This window comes from Perognathus longimembris, chromosome 21 (assembly GCF_023159225.1).
Source record: "Perognathus longimembris pacificus isolate PPM17 chromosome 21, ASM2315922v1, whole genome shotgun sequence".
NCBI classification, from domain to species: Eukaryota; Metazoa; Chordata; class Mammalia; order Rodentia; family Heteromyidae; genus Perognathus; species Perognathus longimembris.
This window is the reverse complement of record NC_063181.1, coordinates 28,239,310-28,255,772: the sequence shown is the minus strand read 5'-3', so window position 1 is coordinate 28,255,772 and position 16,463 is coordinate 28,239,310. Positions and strand designations below refer to the sequence as shown.

The window sequence follows — 16,463 nt, the reverse complement described above, 5'->3', positions numbered from 1 at the left end:
ATCTAGAATTATTTCACACAGCAAGCATCAGTGTAGCATGACTTCCATGTTTCTATGCAGAGGGCTGTGTTGACATAGCGACCCACTGAGGCATGAACTCTCATTACTACTTCTTGTAAGCCACCAGCCCTCATCCTCTACTACTTTACATATGTAACTGTAACCCCTCTGTACATCACCTTGACAATAAAATAAAATTTTATAAAATGAGAACAAAAAAGAAATCAGCTAGTGATATGGCACAGAGGTAGAGCACCTGCCTACAACCTGGAGGCTGTGAGTTCAAGCCCCATTACCTGGAAAAACAAGCAAATAAAGAAAAGAAACTTCCCTCTATGGCCATTTAATGCCATCCTCTGACAGTATGTCTTGAGACCCAGGGTTTCTATACTATAGAAATAACTTCTATATGGATCTTTTTGAAGGGTTAAAGCAATGAATTGACTGTATCTAACTTAAAGCACTTTAGTACCTCCTCTCTACCATTATAATAATTAGCATCCTTGCCTTATCTCTTTCACTGAGCTGTAAACTTCCTGGATTATCTTCTCAACCTTTTCCTCTACCCTAAACTCATGACGTGTCTTTGACAAGCGTGAAGTAAAGAAATAAGGTGAAAAAGTCAATATATATAACATACATGTTATATATATATTACTATATGTTATAATATATGGATATATATATAATAGCAATTTTGACATCTACCCTCGAGTCCTATATCTCTTAAAATTATACCTCAAAGTTGGGATCTTCCTCATACTCTATATTCTCTCATCTAGATTTTGTTCTCAATACCAGATAAAATTTTAAAAGGGCATGGCCAAGTAACTTATACTAATAGGTCAAAAATCAAGACACATTCTTTAAAATCTGCAAAAGAAAAGTAACAACTAATATGGTGAAACCTATAATCCTGGGAAGAGTAACTCCAGACATCCTAGACCAGTTGGCAGATAGGAACTGGTGATCTGATAATGCTGGCTGAGTGAACGTACTGCCACTAGGCTTAAAATTGTTTTGATACCTGGCATGCTACTTGTCAGGTGAAATTATGATTTCTCTTTCCCATGAGAATGTATCAAATGATGAATAACCTGACCACTGGGAGATGACATTTCCCTATATAATGTAAGTCATCAAGGAGCCCGTCTGTCATCTTGGCCTTATAAAAATACTCTAAACATTTATACTTTTCTTGAAAATGATTGTGAGTTAGAAATGGAAATACTTCAGTTTCAAATGAACATTCTTCTTAATTCTTTCTGAACCTAAAGCTCCTTCAGTTAGGTGGCCATATGAATAACAAGTGTTCTAAGGGCCAACATCTTTCTGGGTCCTGATCATTAAGGCCCTTAAGGCCCTATGGCTCCTCTTACAGGCCTGTCTGTACCATGGAAATGCAGCTCCTCTTCTAACAGGTTAGGCTAGAAGCTAAGTGCAAAATGACATAGAAGTCTGGGAATTAAACAGTTCGTGGATGGAACATTTCCTCAGAAATTTAATTTTATAATCACAATCATTTTATTCATAACAGTTGCAAAAATAAGTATTAGAGCCAAATGGGTGAAACCTGAGTTTTGAGGGTATGTTTTCCTCACTCATTCTAAGGAAGTAAAAGTTGAAGGTTCAAAATTATTATGATGTAATAGTATATCACATAATAATCTATAGATCAAGTCCAGTTGTTTTGCCAGATAACTGTCATTATGAATCATTGAGAAGATAATTGAAACTTTGGGCCAAAGGAAGATGATTTTCAATGTGAACCAAATTATTTATGTCTTTAATTATCATTTGCTTTTATTAAATGTGAAAGATGGTAATTTCCTTTTCTGGACAATAAATCTAAAAATTAATTTTAAAATGTAGTCAAAATGCTTTGCTCACTTTTGAAGAAAGGTATTTTTTAATTTTAAACTTTAAATTTGTTTAAAGGTCATTAGTTAGTCTTATAAAATTAAAGCGATGGTTGAAAGGAAGTCAGCAATATAACCAGATTTCAGAGCACACATCAATAAGAAGGCAAGTTTCTAGGTAAAGCTATTCAGCAAATTCAAGATGTATTTTTCAGACACCTGAGTTTTAACCTGAGAAAAGCCTTTTCAAAAAACATTTTTTTTTCAAAAAATGAACAACTTATTTTCTGTAAAAGGAGATAACTATAGTCTACTACATTTTTGTTTTTAAATTTTTAATTTTTTTATTGTCAGAAATAACTGTCAGCACATTATTCAAGAGGTTAAAATCTGGGGAACAAAATCTAGAGTGGCTTAAATGAGTTAAATATTTTTATGTTTTTGGAGAAGTCTTGATGACTTGAAAGGATTATATAGACATTTAGTTTAGTATTTTCCACCAAAAACAACCTCAAACTAACAAGAATCCTATACCAAAACAAGTAAACATTTAAGGATATATAAGTTAAATTAATTTTCTCATGATACACGTTCATGAAGTCACACCTTATTTTACTCTGATTGTATGTTTATTCTCTCACATAAATTTTATTTCTCAATATTTGATATAATAGCCAGTTGTCTAACATCCATCCAGCCTTCACTGAGGTCTGATCAGGATCACAGCAAGATTATGGGGTAAAACATAAATTAAACACTACGGCTTTCCCTTGGACTTTACATTCACATGGAAAGATCAGGTACAAAGAGAAATACCTTTTTCTTTTTTTGCCAGTCCTAGGACTTGAACTCAGGGCCTGAGCACTGTCCCTGGCTTTTTTGCTCAAGGCTAGCACTCTACCACTTGAGCCACAGTGCCACTTGTGGCTTTTTCTATATATGTGGCGCCGAGGAATTGAACCCAGGGATTCATGTATAGAGGCAAGCACTTTACCACTAGGCCATATTCCCAGTCCTAGAGAAAAGCTTAAATAACAGGACATGAAAATCTAATGAGCAAACTGATTTGAGAATATCTAACAGGGAAGAATTAAATGGGATCCTTGATAAATCCTTCTTTGTGGAAATAGTTTGAGATCAGTGGAAGTATTTCTAAAAACTTCTGATTAAAATGTGTTAGCATTTCCCCTGCCTCAGGTCCTCAGCTCCTCCCATTAGCCCCCAGATCCACCCATACCTAAACTTCCTGCCCTAGAACTATAATGGGCCACTCCCACTCACCATTAAAACCTACCTACTTCCCCTTTAGTGCCAGAGAAGCTGCCACCTGGGTAAGGTGCAGCTGCCATGTTGCTCCCTCTCACGTGGGAGATATGGCCCCACTAATAAACCTCCTTATTAGCCTTCTTCTCCTGTTCATGACTATCTCCACATGGTCCCCTGGGATGGCTGGAACATATCCTTTCAAAATGTCTTTGAAAGTTTGCTTTATTTATTTATTTATTTTGGTATTTGGCATTATACTTCTAGGTTTTATGACTTCTCAGATCTTTCATTAAAAGTATATATATACATATATACATATATATGTATATATGAATGCTCTTAGATAGTAGCTGGCACAAACTATAATATTATTAATATTGTTTGGATGTATCAATGAAATAATTTAAAAAAATTTTTTGTATCTTATTGAATACTTATTATAATATGGAGGTCAGATCTGGCCAGAGAAAGAGGGCAGAAGCTGACTCCATCTCCACTGCCTCCCCAGTCCTGGCTGCAAGGAAGCCCTGGAAGATTCCCTCTCCTTGTAAACAATAGTAACCCCCAATCTGCACGCCAATTCTTAATGGGCATGCCTGGATTCCTACAGGAGTGAAGCCCCAGGGAAGCCCCATCCCCAGGTAATGGGAGTTCCTGAACCCCAGGAGGCAGTGGTGGCACATGGCCTCTAGGTTACTGAACCTATCTGTCAAGTGCTTGGAACTGGGAGCTTCCTGTGACCCTGCCCCCTCACCTGATCCTATTTAGGGGCAGGCCAGCTTAGGTGCCATCACGCCATGCCACCTGTTCGAGTATTGTGTCTGTTGTCCCATGGCGTCCCAATTCAGCTCTCCATTGGAGCTGAATTGGTTTGTTGGTACTTAGAAATCCTCCGGAAGTAAGTCTCTGTGCCCCTGTCCTGTTCTGTGTTATATGTTTTTCTGAAACCTGGGACCTGTCCATCTGGAACTTCCCCAATAAATTCATCTTTTTACTTGAGTGTGTGGACTCTTGGAGGGATGGGGGATCCCCCCCTTCCTCGGACACCATTATACTTATTGGATTCTGTATTTTACTGAATATTTGTTATTCAGAGTCTGGGGTCTTTTACTTCCTTTCCTTCTTCCCCCTCCCCCCCTCCCTCTTGTTGTAGGAAGTAGAGCTGACTCCATCTTGCCTAGGGAAACATGGTAGGAAATGTTGGGGGGAGTAGAGCTGACTCCATCTTGATTATTAGGTCAATCTGACCTCAAAATTCTGCTTCTGTAAATGGCTTGCTTAACTTGTTTGTTGCTTGCTCTGACCCCTGCATCAACCCCCTACATTTGTGCTACACTTTTACCTTTATAAACCCCAGCTTGAGGACTGCTGGGGTCACAGTGTTAGCGCCCGGGTCTGCACTGTGTCCCTGGCCAGTCAGCCCGCTTTTTTTAGGGTTGCAGTTTCAGCTCCTGAGTCCGTGCTGTGTCCCTGGTGGTCAGTTAGCTTTTTGCTTCCCCAATAAATCCATCTTTTTGCTTGAGACTGTCCCTGATGGTGGACTCTTGGAGGGACATGTAATCTCCTTCCTGGAGCCCTCTAACACCTCCCTCCTTCGTTCTTTCTTTTTCTCTCTCTTTCTTTCATTCATTCTTTCTGCATTGCTGCAGTTTGAAATCAGGGCCTTTGGTTTTAGTTATTTTTTTTTGAATAAGGGCTGTAATCTATCTTCATCCTGGAGGCAGTTTCTCCTATTTACAGTCTCTGAGTATCTGGGGTGATGGGCACCAATACACACCTAGCTATGCATTTGTTAAATTAGGGGTCTCATTGTTGTATGTGCTCTGCAGCACAGATAGCATTCATTTTCTCTATGACTGAGAATTGCCTGGAAAGTCTTGGGAGGGGGGGCATTGAATCTCTCCTATTCATCGTCTTTCCAAGATACTCCTGTGTTATTCCAGTTTTACCAGTCCATTGACTGTTCAGAGGCTTGACCCAGCTCTTGGGTACATTGTGAGACATTCAAACCATCGTAAGAGCACCCTTGAAAACCTCCTGCCGCTTCTCAGTTTATCTCCAAATCTGACTGCCTTGCACCTTTGAGAGTCAGTCACAGCAACATAATAGATTTATAAAACGTAGCCACATTATGGGCTGTCCATCCCCAAGTTACAGTAAATTGACACCAAGAAAGCAAGCTTGAAACACTTGTCTTTGTAAGGCACCAGTGACTCATACCTGTGATACCTAGCTACTCAGGATGCTGAGATCTGGGGATTGAGGTTTAAAGCCAGTCTAGACGGGAAATGCCTTGAGTCTCATCTTCAATTAACTACCAAGAGGAAGTGGAGATGTGGCTCAAGTGGTAGTTAGCCTTAAGCAAAAAAGCCTAGGGACAGTACTTCACTCTATCAGATAGACTATTTTATATCATGTTTAATATCATTTCATATCAAAAGCTTTGAATTTCAATCACTATTATCATCTCCAATATTTAGGGTGAATATATTTCACCAGGACACTTTAAACTGATATTCATCTCTGTTAAAAAGAAATCTTGCACAAATTAAAAATGGACATTCCTTTTGGTTTCAGTACTTGTTAAAGATTCAAGATGATGATGATGATGATGATGATGATGATAGTTGAGAGATATAAGGTCTCACAAACTTTTTGCCTCTCTCTCTTTATATAATTTATTTTATTTATGTAGTACAGAGAGGAATTGAAGCCAGTCCCTTATGCATGCTAGGCATGCTCTCCACTACTAAGCCACATTCCCAGCCCCCCTCCCCAATATCTTCTTATATATCTCTTCCTCTGGAGTCCACAGGATTACTGATACTTTTGTTTTCCTGAGTTTACTCAAAAGCAGACATTTTGATCCCTGTAAACTCTTCTAGTTCTTACAAGTTTTTCAACTTGAAAAGATTGCCCTTAGGACCTCTGACACTTTTGTTGTGTTGAGCTCTGTTTTGTTTATACTCGAAAGCATAAGAATAAAGCTCTTAAATGTTGTGACTCTATATGTAAACTTTCTTTCTCATGCTTATTTAGAGAGACTTTAAAAAAATTCTTCAGTGTTGATCATATTTCTTTATCAGTGTGATTATAGCCAGAAGTCCTAAGACAGTTAAGGTAGCAGTTGTTTAGGAATCACATTTCAGCTTTACATAAGGTTCTGGCAATACTCCTTTGTAAAGAAATTGTTGAAACACAATGTTTCTTAGAAACAATACATTTTGCTTTTAAAAATGGCATTTTCTAAAATATTCCTGTTTCTTTTCGTCTGTTTTGTAACACCAAAAATGAAAAAGAAAAAAAAAAGTAGGTAGAAACAGCGACTTTTTAATCCTGCGTTAGCCTTAGCACAATATCAGGGCATGATCTGATTGCTGTGAGCCATTCATTCATTCATTCAACAAATGCTGACTGAATATTTAATAGGCTGACTTGTTTGCTGAATGCCTGCAACATCTCAGCTGCCATTCTAAATAAAGCAAGTTGACTTTTTCCTGTAGCTTTTATTCTGCCTAAGCAACCTGTACCTTTTGTTTTTTCTCACTACTGTCTTCCATTTACCTAAACTGAGGTAAACTGGTATTCTATGTACCTAACACCACATGAAACTATTCCCATTCTAGCAGAATGACAGTGTAGCCATAAAAAAAAAAAAAAAGATCTTCTTTATCTGAACCACCAGTAAATGCTATGCTAGATAAATGTTCAGATCTAGATAGTGAGAGGCAAGTTTTTTTTAAATTGCTTATCTCCCTAGTACTCCCTCTGGTGCAACAATACATCTAACAGATTAAGTGTACTTGTTTCAGTAAATGAGGCGCACAGGAAAAGCTGGAGGTATTGTTATCTAATCTCCTTTCTGTTAACTTTAGCACTGAGAACTGTAATGGGTAGGTGTGAAGGCACTTTGATTAGCTATAAAAAGCCAGCTCACTTTTAAAGTGTCCAAGTATGGGTCTTAAACTTTGGTTTTCTAAGAGTGTGAAGTATAGGCAAATGATATAAAGTATGAAGATGCAGTACTACAATGCCCCAGTGAGGCAGAAATAGCCGATTCTTGTCAATAGGTAGAAGGCAATTCTCCATACAGTCAAAAGTTTAAGCATGTTTCAACCAACAGGGGTGTGCCCTCTGCAAAGCACCTGTCCCCACAAGCCAGGTGTTCTCAGCTAGAAGTAGGAAGAGAGATTTTTTAGAGGGGAATGCAATCAAGACTTATGCAAATCCAGTTTCACCAATGAGGTCAGAATGTTTCATACAGTTTTGATTTTTGCTGTGTATTGAGAAATTGTCATCTTTCTTCTTATCAGTCCCTGCTTGTACTCATGTATTCTCTGTTTTGTTTCATTGCAGCTCTTAGTTTAAAGCTTACATTTTATAGTAGTGTGTAGGATTCCTTAGAAACAATACTTATAATTCTATGCCAGGTTGAGCAGGAGACTAGATATGCGAGGAGTTATGTTGCCTCTGCCCTCAACTTCAGACATTCCAGAAAAAGGTCATGAGAAAAAGAAAACTGAAAAATTTTATTTCATCACTGGTTGGTATGAAATCAGGTTCATAATGTAGCAAAAGCTTAGCTCAGCTTTTTGAAGCAAACAGCTTTTGTTTCTTAAACTTTTGTTTTTTTATAGTACTGTACAGAGCTATATACTTCTCAAGGGAAAGGATATAATTCATTGTAATAAAGTACTATTGATACTATGCCAACTATTGACAAAATATCTCAAAGGAAAGGTAGAAGAACTGAATATCTTACAGTAGATAAAAGCATACTAAAAACTGAAAACGTAGGTAACAGTATGAAGTGACAGAATAAATTACTGAAATTTTCACAGAAGCGTCTTTACTAAATTTTCTTAAATTTTAATATGGATTAAAAATGTAATTAGAGGGCTGGGAATATGGCCTAGTGGCAAGAGTGCTTGCTTCGTACACATGAAGCCCTGGGTTCGATTCCCTAGCACCACATGTATAGAAAACGGCCAGAAGTGGCACTGTGGCTCAAGTGGTAGAGTGCTAGCCTTGAGCAAAAAGAAGCCAGGGCAGTGCTCAAGCCCTGAGTCCAAAGCTCAGGACTGCCAAAAAAAAAAATAGTAATTAGGAAATATGAGAATGTTACTAGGATGCTTGTTGAGATGAGAATATTATCTTTGGGTGGATTCTTGATTAAACTAAAAAAAAAGTTCAAGTTTCTGAATGGTTTCTCAAAAGATACTTTTGAAACATGTAAAATTACACTATGCAACTTGTGGGCAGTATATGAAGGGGAAACTGAGGGAAAGCAAAGTAAAGGTGACATTGTCCAAGAAGAATTGTTCTCATTACCTGACTTATGGAATTGTAAGTCCTCTGTAAATACTCTAATGAAAACAACAAAATTATATTAATTAAAGAGGAGTAATGCTGGACCTCTGTATATTTGACTTGTACAGGAAAAAAGAAACCACTGCCTTTTTTTTTTTGCCCCAAATTCCTACTTAGTGAACTAGTATATTTCTATTTTGAGGATGAAAAAATGTGCTACAGTTCTGTGTAAACATGTTATGCTATTAAGGCTCAGATAAGAACCTATCTTAGCTAATACCCTGTCTTTCATTCCACTAATATCATAACTGAACTTAATCTGAAATGAGTCATTCACCAATATTTAGAACTCATAGCTATGGAAGAATTTCATATTGCTAAACATATACATCTTAACTTTTAAATAAATGATATAAAAATACTTTGAAATTGTCACTATAATTCTTAGCAAAGCCAGGTGCTGGTGGCCCACACTTGTAATCTTAGCTACTCAGGAGGCTGAGTTCTGAGGATCGTGGTTCAAAGCCAGCCAGGGCAGCAAAGTCTGTGAGACTCTCATCTCCAATTGACCAGAAAACCAGAAGTGGTGCTGTGACTCAAGTGGTATAGTTCTAGCCTTGAGCTGAAGAGCTCAGGGATAGTGCCCAGGCCAAGAGTTTAAGCCCCACAACTGAAAATTTTAAAAAAAGCTTAGCAGTGAGTTCATAATTCAGCAGGTATATCTATAGTTAAATCATTTCTTTAAACTTTCAGAAAATTATTGAAAAAAGTACAACTCATTTCATTATTCTACCTAACATATTCATATACATTTTATACCTTACGAATACCACTTAAAATACAAAATACTGAAAATTACCCAGGAGTATTATGAAATCATACATCCTCAAATCTAATTACTACATATGATTTGAGATAATTCATGGAATATGGCTAACCTTTAAGATGAATTTCAATTTATGATGTAAGCTTCAATTATCATTTAATTATGTCATGCTATACAATAACATTGACTGGAAGTCAGCCAAAATAAATCTTTAAGGGACAACATGAGAATTAAGAGCCTCTTTTAATCTTATTTTTGTAAGAAAATGTAATATTGGACTAGAATATAAAACAATCTAGAAATACAAATTTAAGTAATTTCCTAAATATCTGAATATTTTTGAAGTTCCTAATCTACATTGCTTTACTTGCCAAAAATTTACACAATACCATATACATCTTTTGCTTTCAACCTGCTATCTACAGAAGAGGGGCTTTGCATGCACATCCTGCAACATTCTTGTTTTCTTAATTAAGTAATTAATTTATTGTCAAAGTGATGTTCAGAAGGGTTGCTGTTTCTCATGTAAGGCAGTGAGTCATTTCTTATCAAACTTATTACCTCCTCCTTCATTTTTCTCCCACCTTCCCTCTCCCCAATTTTCTCCTCTGTTGAATTGTACAGTTGGTTTACAGCATATTGTCTTGTAAGCATTGCTGTTGCATTGGTTCACCTTTTACCCTTCATCTCTCCATTTTGATGTTCCCTTTCCCTTCCCCAGTTCTGATAAATGTATATACAATACCCAGGGTAACAAAATCAGGGGTAAAAACATGGGGAAGAAAGACACAAGAAAAATGTATAATTTTACATAGTATGTTAAAAATAACATCAACAATGATAACCATTTATTTTCATAACTTGGAGTTCATTTCCCTTAGTATCATCTTATGTGTTCATATATATTAGCTATTGAGCTATTGTGATCTTCTTCTAGGACTATTCTAGACATGTACTAATAATTACCAATGAGAGAAACCATAGAGTCTATGTTTCTTTAGGTCTGGCTCATTTCACTTAATATTATTTTTTCAAGTCTTTCCATTTCCTTATGAATGGGCCAATGTCATTCTTTCTGATGGAAACATCCATTGTGTATATGTACCACATTTTTTGATCCATTCATCTACTGAGGGGCATCTGAGTTGGTTCCATATTTTAGGGATGGCAAATTGTACTATGATGAACATAGCTGTGATGGTAGCTTTGGTGTGGTCTTGCTTATAATCCTTTGGGTAAATGCCCTAAAGCAGGGTTGCTAGGTCATAGGGGAGCCTCTATGTTTAGCCTTTTGAGGAACCTCTACACTGCTTTCCAGAGTAGTTGAACTAGTTTACACTCCCAATGTAAACAGTGTAGTAGGGTTTCTTTTTGGCCACATCCCCGCCAACATCTGTTGTTATTAGTTTTCTTGATAATGTCTTACATTGTTATTTTTTATGACAACATTGTAGCATTTTTTTTTCCAGAAGAAAGGTTATTTAAAATTAGAGAACTTAAAAAGCAATCATACCACCTAATATTAAGAAAGGATGGAATTTATATAGCCAAAACGATATCAAGAGTGGTATGCCTTTCTTATCCATGAATTTAAGTTGTAGAAAATACTTAGATAGAGATTACCAGTAAACTTCCAGGGTTGTTTAGGAAAATTAAAAGCAGTGCTGCTAGTATTGACTTGATTTCAACTATTTGCTCAGGATAATTCATTGTTTTCTGACTTTAGTATGCTAAACAATTGCATAAGCATATTACATTATAATCTGTTACTAATCAATTAAAAAATAGTTGCAACAGCTTAGTATTATAGCAAATTCAAAATAGCAATTATATATATTCCCCCTTTAAAATTTTGTATAGCTAAAAAGAAAATAGCATTACCTCTGTATTAAAACTTACAAGTTATTTTGTTAGAACTTACATGTTTTAAATTTTTTTCTCAGAAAATTGATTTCATATAGAACATTCTTTCATAGCTTTTATGAAATTATCATCCAGAAGGCATATTTTCACATTAGAAAAGTTAAAACCTCTTTACTGTTTTTAGAAACAATTTTTATATCTCTTATTTTAAAAAAAATAGACAAACTAGTATGAGGACATTTGTTTTGAGGTCAACTTTGTATTTATAATAGGTAACAAATAACAAAATCCAAGTTTAGGTGGACAATGTCTGAACACCAGGTTCTGGACCCTGAACACAGTACTTTAGAATCAGACATCAAGAAACGTGTGGGAATCTGTGAGTAGAGGTAAATGCAGTATGGTGAAGTAGACAGAACCAGAGATCTGAAACTCTGAAGTTGCTGATGGTGGCAAGGTGCAGTCTGGAGAGACATCCTAGCTGGTGTTTGAAGGATGCATGCAGAGTAGCTGGCTGGCATTGCTCATGGAGATTTAAAGGAAAAGTCTGTATGGAAGGTATTGAACTTAGCAACATTGGATAAGAAGGTGTCTTAAATTTCACAAAATATGTAATTCTGCCAGCAAGAGAATCTAGAAGTAACAGAAAATAAAAGTTCCCAAGTAGAAGAAAACCCAGGTGCAAAGTCCTGAAACATGAGACCTGTCCCTGAATTTGGCACTCCAGGGTGTTGAATGAAGTGTGCAGATGTGCTGTGCAGACATGGACTTAGAATGCTCATCTTCCAGAGCTATCACCTAAAAGGTTAGTAATGAAAGAAAATAGAGTGTGTATAAAGTTTGTATGACAGTCTTCCGGTGAGCTTAACATCTCATAGTGCTGTTCCAAAGGCAACAGCAATCAGGCGTGACTTGGGGATTGCTACATCTTGTTCTTCTAAATGTTCCATAGAAGAAATTAGAATCCTTTTCTTGCCCTGGGTCTTTTCATGGTATTCATTCTAAAGATTTCTTTGGACTCACGAAAGGGGATGAAATCGGTAAGAATTTTTCTACCCTTCATTCTGCTCCAATAGAATTCTATACTTGGTTGATATTTTATTCAGAGAATTTGATTTGAAGCTAAGTCTAGATTTTCTTGGAAAGTTAAATGTAAGTGAAGTACAATGGCATCCCCCATAGATCAAAGCAATTCACCTAGCCATGTTGCCGCTTGCCCTTATTAAGGATTTGCACCGGATACTCTGTGGTGAGAAGCTCAGCCTGCATCTTTATCACTTGGATATTGATAATAGGAAAAAAGTTTTGAATGAATTCTCCTATATAAATTCTCTGCAGATATGCCTGTTAAATCCACAGCTATGAAACAGGTGATTAAGCACATACATGTCAATGAAAACATTATGCTTAAAATGCTAAGGAGTCTCCTCATTTGACCCATTTGGGGGGAAGGGAGAGGTAGCAAATAAAAATTTATTTCTCAGCTTGATCTTGGTAATGTTATTTTAAGTTTCAAAGTAAAGTCTGCCTTTAGTTGACAGAGATTTTATTGAAAAATTTCAGCCCAGTATTTTTCATTAAATATTTTTCATAGCGTTTTGAACAACCTGGCCTTTTTCTGGTCAACCAACAATAGAATTGACTTATGGAAAACTTGATAATGTGGCTGGAAAAGATAACAACTTTGTTCTGGAGAGACATAAATCAAGGAAATACTCACTGAGGGGCAATTGGTAGTGCAATTCAAACTTTGTGCTATCATATGCAGCAACCGACAACAAACATTCCCTGTAAGCATTGGGTGCGTGTGTGTGAGGTGTGTGGTGTTCTGGGTTTATGAAATCTATCTGCTTGTAAGAAAAATGGCGCAATAAAGGAAGTTTTACCATTACATATGATGGCTGTGTTTGAGCTTGACTTCCTTTCTTTCCCTGGATTCTGAGCCTGGGAGCACAATGGAGGTGTTGTACTCTGGGATAGCCGGGCATGTGGTACTCAGAAAGGAGGTGTGAGCAACTTCCAATACCTGCACTGTTTGCTATAAAGCTGCCCCGAACTAAATCCAACAGCACACGGAGCTCCTTAGTCCAGAATAAGCAAGCTCCAAACCCACTAGCGACTTGTGACCTACACAGGGGACAGGATTCCTTCATTTAAAGGTGTACCTAGGTGTTGGAAGAGCCTAAAAAGAAATGTCTCACAGTTAACACGGTGCGGCTGGCCTTTCTGCCTAGTTCTCTTATGTGTCAAAGTGCAGGTCCTAAAAGAATCCATTGTTTGTAGAGCAGAAAGGTTGTGGGCTATGAAGCCTATTCAGAACGGCAAGCTATCATTGTTGGTGAAAACACTAAATACTCATTTTAAGCTCCATGGCATATCAACGGTGTTTTCTTTCTTTCTTTCTTTCTCAGATATTTTCTAGAGCCTAAATTCATTTAACTGACTCGATGACTTTCACATTTGTGTGTGTGTGTGTGTGTGTGTGTGTGTGTGTGTGTGTGTGCTTGCTGGGTTAACTCAGGTCATATCAACAATCTATATCTTTTCAGGTTAAGTTTTGCTCCAAGTTTTCTCAGGCTGTGCTTTTGAAAAGGAAAAGGAAATAAAAAAAGCTTACCTCTGTCAATCCAATGAGATGCCCGGGACCCCTTCTGTGCTTCGGCCTCAGCGTGCAAACAGATGCTCTGGAGAAGCAATCTGCTCTAACAGGAAGCAGGTAAACCCGGGAGCGTCCTCCCGCTTTCCAGCCCAACGCCCATCCCAGCACACACCTGCTCTTTCAGACCTGCCGCTCCAGGGCCACAGCCACACACAAGACCTCTATTAGCAGAGGGCAACACCCTCCTTCTGTATCACTGGCTTTCAGAAGCAGCAGCTAGGGAACAGCTGAGATGATACTGCAGGGAAGGAAGGCTTGCCTTCCCCAGACAAAACCCTTTTCTGCTGCCTGATACAGCATTATCACCCCGCATTCCACGTTCTCCAATCAGCTAATTGCAGCAGCTTGTTGAAAGGGCCGCTTGCAGGCATGCGTGGCTGTAATAATTGTATGCTCACATACCCATTGCTTCTCGCTACTCTGAATAGATTTTTTTTTAAAAAAATGCTTCACCCAGGGCAAAGCTCAGCAGAAATATGCCACACTGTTTTCCATAAGTAAAATGGCTGGTCCTCTCAGCTCTGTTGCAGACAGCTCATTGGGTTCCACTGGCTTTTCGTAGCCATAGCAACAACCAACAGACAGATTTAGACCGCAAGCATGGCTGATCAAGTGCAGCCTGTGACACAGCTTGTTCATTTCTTTTCATCCAACTCATCATTTTAATTTTTCTTTTGAGGAGGGTAGCTTCTGTTATCTCTCTCAATGTCTCACCCATAAATGCATGTGCTCTGATTTCCCCCCCCCCCCTTTTTCCTGAAGAACTTTTGTTATAGGAGCCAATGACACGTGAAATCTAGGAAGTGAACCCACATTAGTGTCTATCAGGTTAATAATATGCAAATCACAGGAGAGACAGTAATTGTAAGCCTCATCAAACAGGCTCTACCTCTAGTCACAGAAGAAGCTCCACGGAAATTGGAAAATGGGGGAGTGTGCCTTTTGATTTTTAAGGGATAGTCTAGCAACTCACCAAAACAAAGCCCTAGGGATTGTTACCAAGCAATAAATGAATCAAATGTGGTATTTTAATATGATTTTTAAAATATCTATTTGGAGAACATGTTTATCTCATTTTAATATCACACAAATTTAAAAAGATTTTTAAAGTCCTCCTGTTCCTGCCACAGAAAATGATTCTTTAACTCATTTATTTTGTGTTTAAAAAGTACCTAAAAAACTAAAAACCAAATTAAAAGTCCTTTGTCTTCTTAAAACTTCTGTAAACCCCTCAGCTCTTTCTTCTCCTTAGACACTGTCACTAGCAATATTCTAGTTGAGATAGTTCCAAACCATTATCCCATTTATTTTGTGTCTAGGAATCTTTTTGAAACAGTGTATTGAAACTTTGGACTTGTAAATATACATGTTTTCTTTGCTAACAGTCATTGATTTATATTTTGTAAGTACTGTGTTTTTGTAACCAAGGTAACATTCCTACTTCTGGTGTTAATTCCCTAACCTTAGTATGTGTAGAAATCCTTTGAGTTAGTGTTTGTTTGTGCTTGTACTGGGACTTGAACTCAGGTCTTCATGTTCTTCTTGGGCTTTTCTGCTCACAGTTGGTGAGCTTAAGCCATTGAACCATACCTCTATTTCCAGTATTTTGCTGGTTAATTGGGGGTAGGCGTCTTTTAGACTGTCCTTGGATTGTGATCCTCAGATCTCAGTTTCCTGAGTAGCTAAGATAAACCTCAGGCATGAGCCACCAGGGCCTGGCACGCATAGGAATCCTTAGCTGTAAATTTGGGGGATTCAACTCCCTTTCCTGTCCTCATATTTGATAGGTCTCAGCCAGCTTGCTATCAGTGTATCTGTTGCTGAAAAGTGGATCCTCACATTTTTTATGGTCTTTAGCCTGCTTGCCCTTACTCACAGAAGTTGCCCTTCTGTGAGTCACTGAGTTTGCCCTTCCCAAAGGGGCCCCTGTCTAGTCTACCCTTTGCTTTTCAAAGTTCAGAAGTGAGCTTCAGACTACTGCTTCCTTTGCAGAATGTTTCCTTCCTTCTTGGAGGTAGCACCTTTCAATTCAATTCCAAACTGTCTCGTATTGTATGTTTGGACACTTTGCTCACTGTGGCACTCCAGGGTGGAGTTTGCTGTGGCCCCTGCTACTCTAAGCTATGTTTACCATTACAGTAGTTGTCATGCCCCATTCATTTACTAGCTGCTTTCATTTGATACCTGACTCCTCAACCCTCTGTCAACTGCCTGCAAGCCAATTGTTTCAATGTCCTCCACGACTGGAATATTCTTAGTTCCTGTTTATTTTGAGACAGAAACTTCTGTGTTGCCCAAACCTCTGGAGTCATATGATCCTCCTACCCTGGGCTCATGAGGAGCTGGAACTAGAGGCATGCACCATGATACCTTTCTTTATCAATAGTTACTAAATGTCTGGATAGGATGATGTCAGTGTTTTAACTTGCTTTTTTTTTTCTCTAATATTGCTTATATTAGTTGACATTACTGCTTCAGGAAAAAAACTGAAATGATTTTGATTAAATGTTTGCGCAAGAAACATGCCAAGTTCTTTGTGTGTGATAGCTTTAAAAATTTTTTCATTGTATATCTGAAAACCTTATTCTACAAGCATCATTGATTGATTGGCTTAGATAGAAGATTTGTTGAAGGCATATTCCTTTGGATTGCCAAAGGCCTTTTTCCTTTTGTTTTATAA

The 16,463-nt window shown here is 37.7% G+C and overlaps 1 protein-coding gene across 16 annotated transcripts in view; it reads right to left on the bottom strand.

Moving 5' to 3' along the window:
- Positions 1–14,265, bottom strand: part of Sorbs2 (sorbin and SH3 domain containing 2) — a 204,050-nt gene extending 189,785 nt beyond the window's left edge. For 15 of the 16 annotated variants that reach the window (XM_048330678.1, XM_048330683.1, XM_048330687.1 and 12 more), the window contains exon 1: positions 13,742–13,889. The gene's annotated coding sequence lies outside the window, so the exon portion shown is untranslated. The other variant, XM_048330679.1, reaches the window with a different exon arrangement.
- Between the last annotated feature and the right edge of the window lie 2,198 nt (positions 14,266–16,463).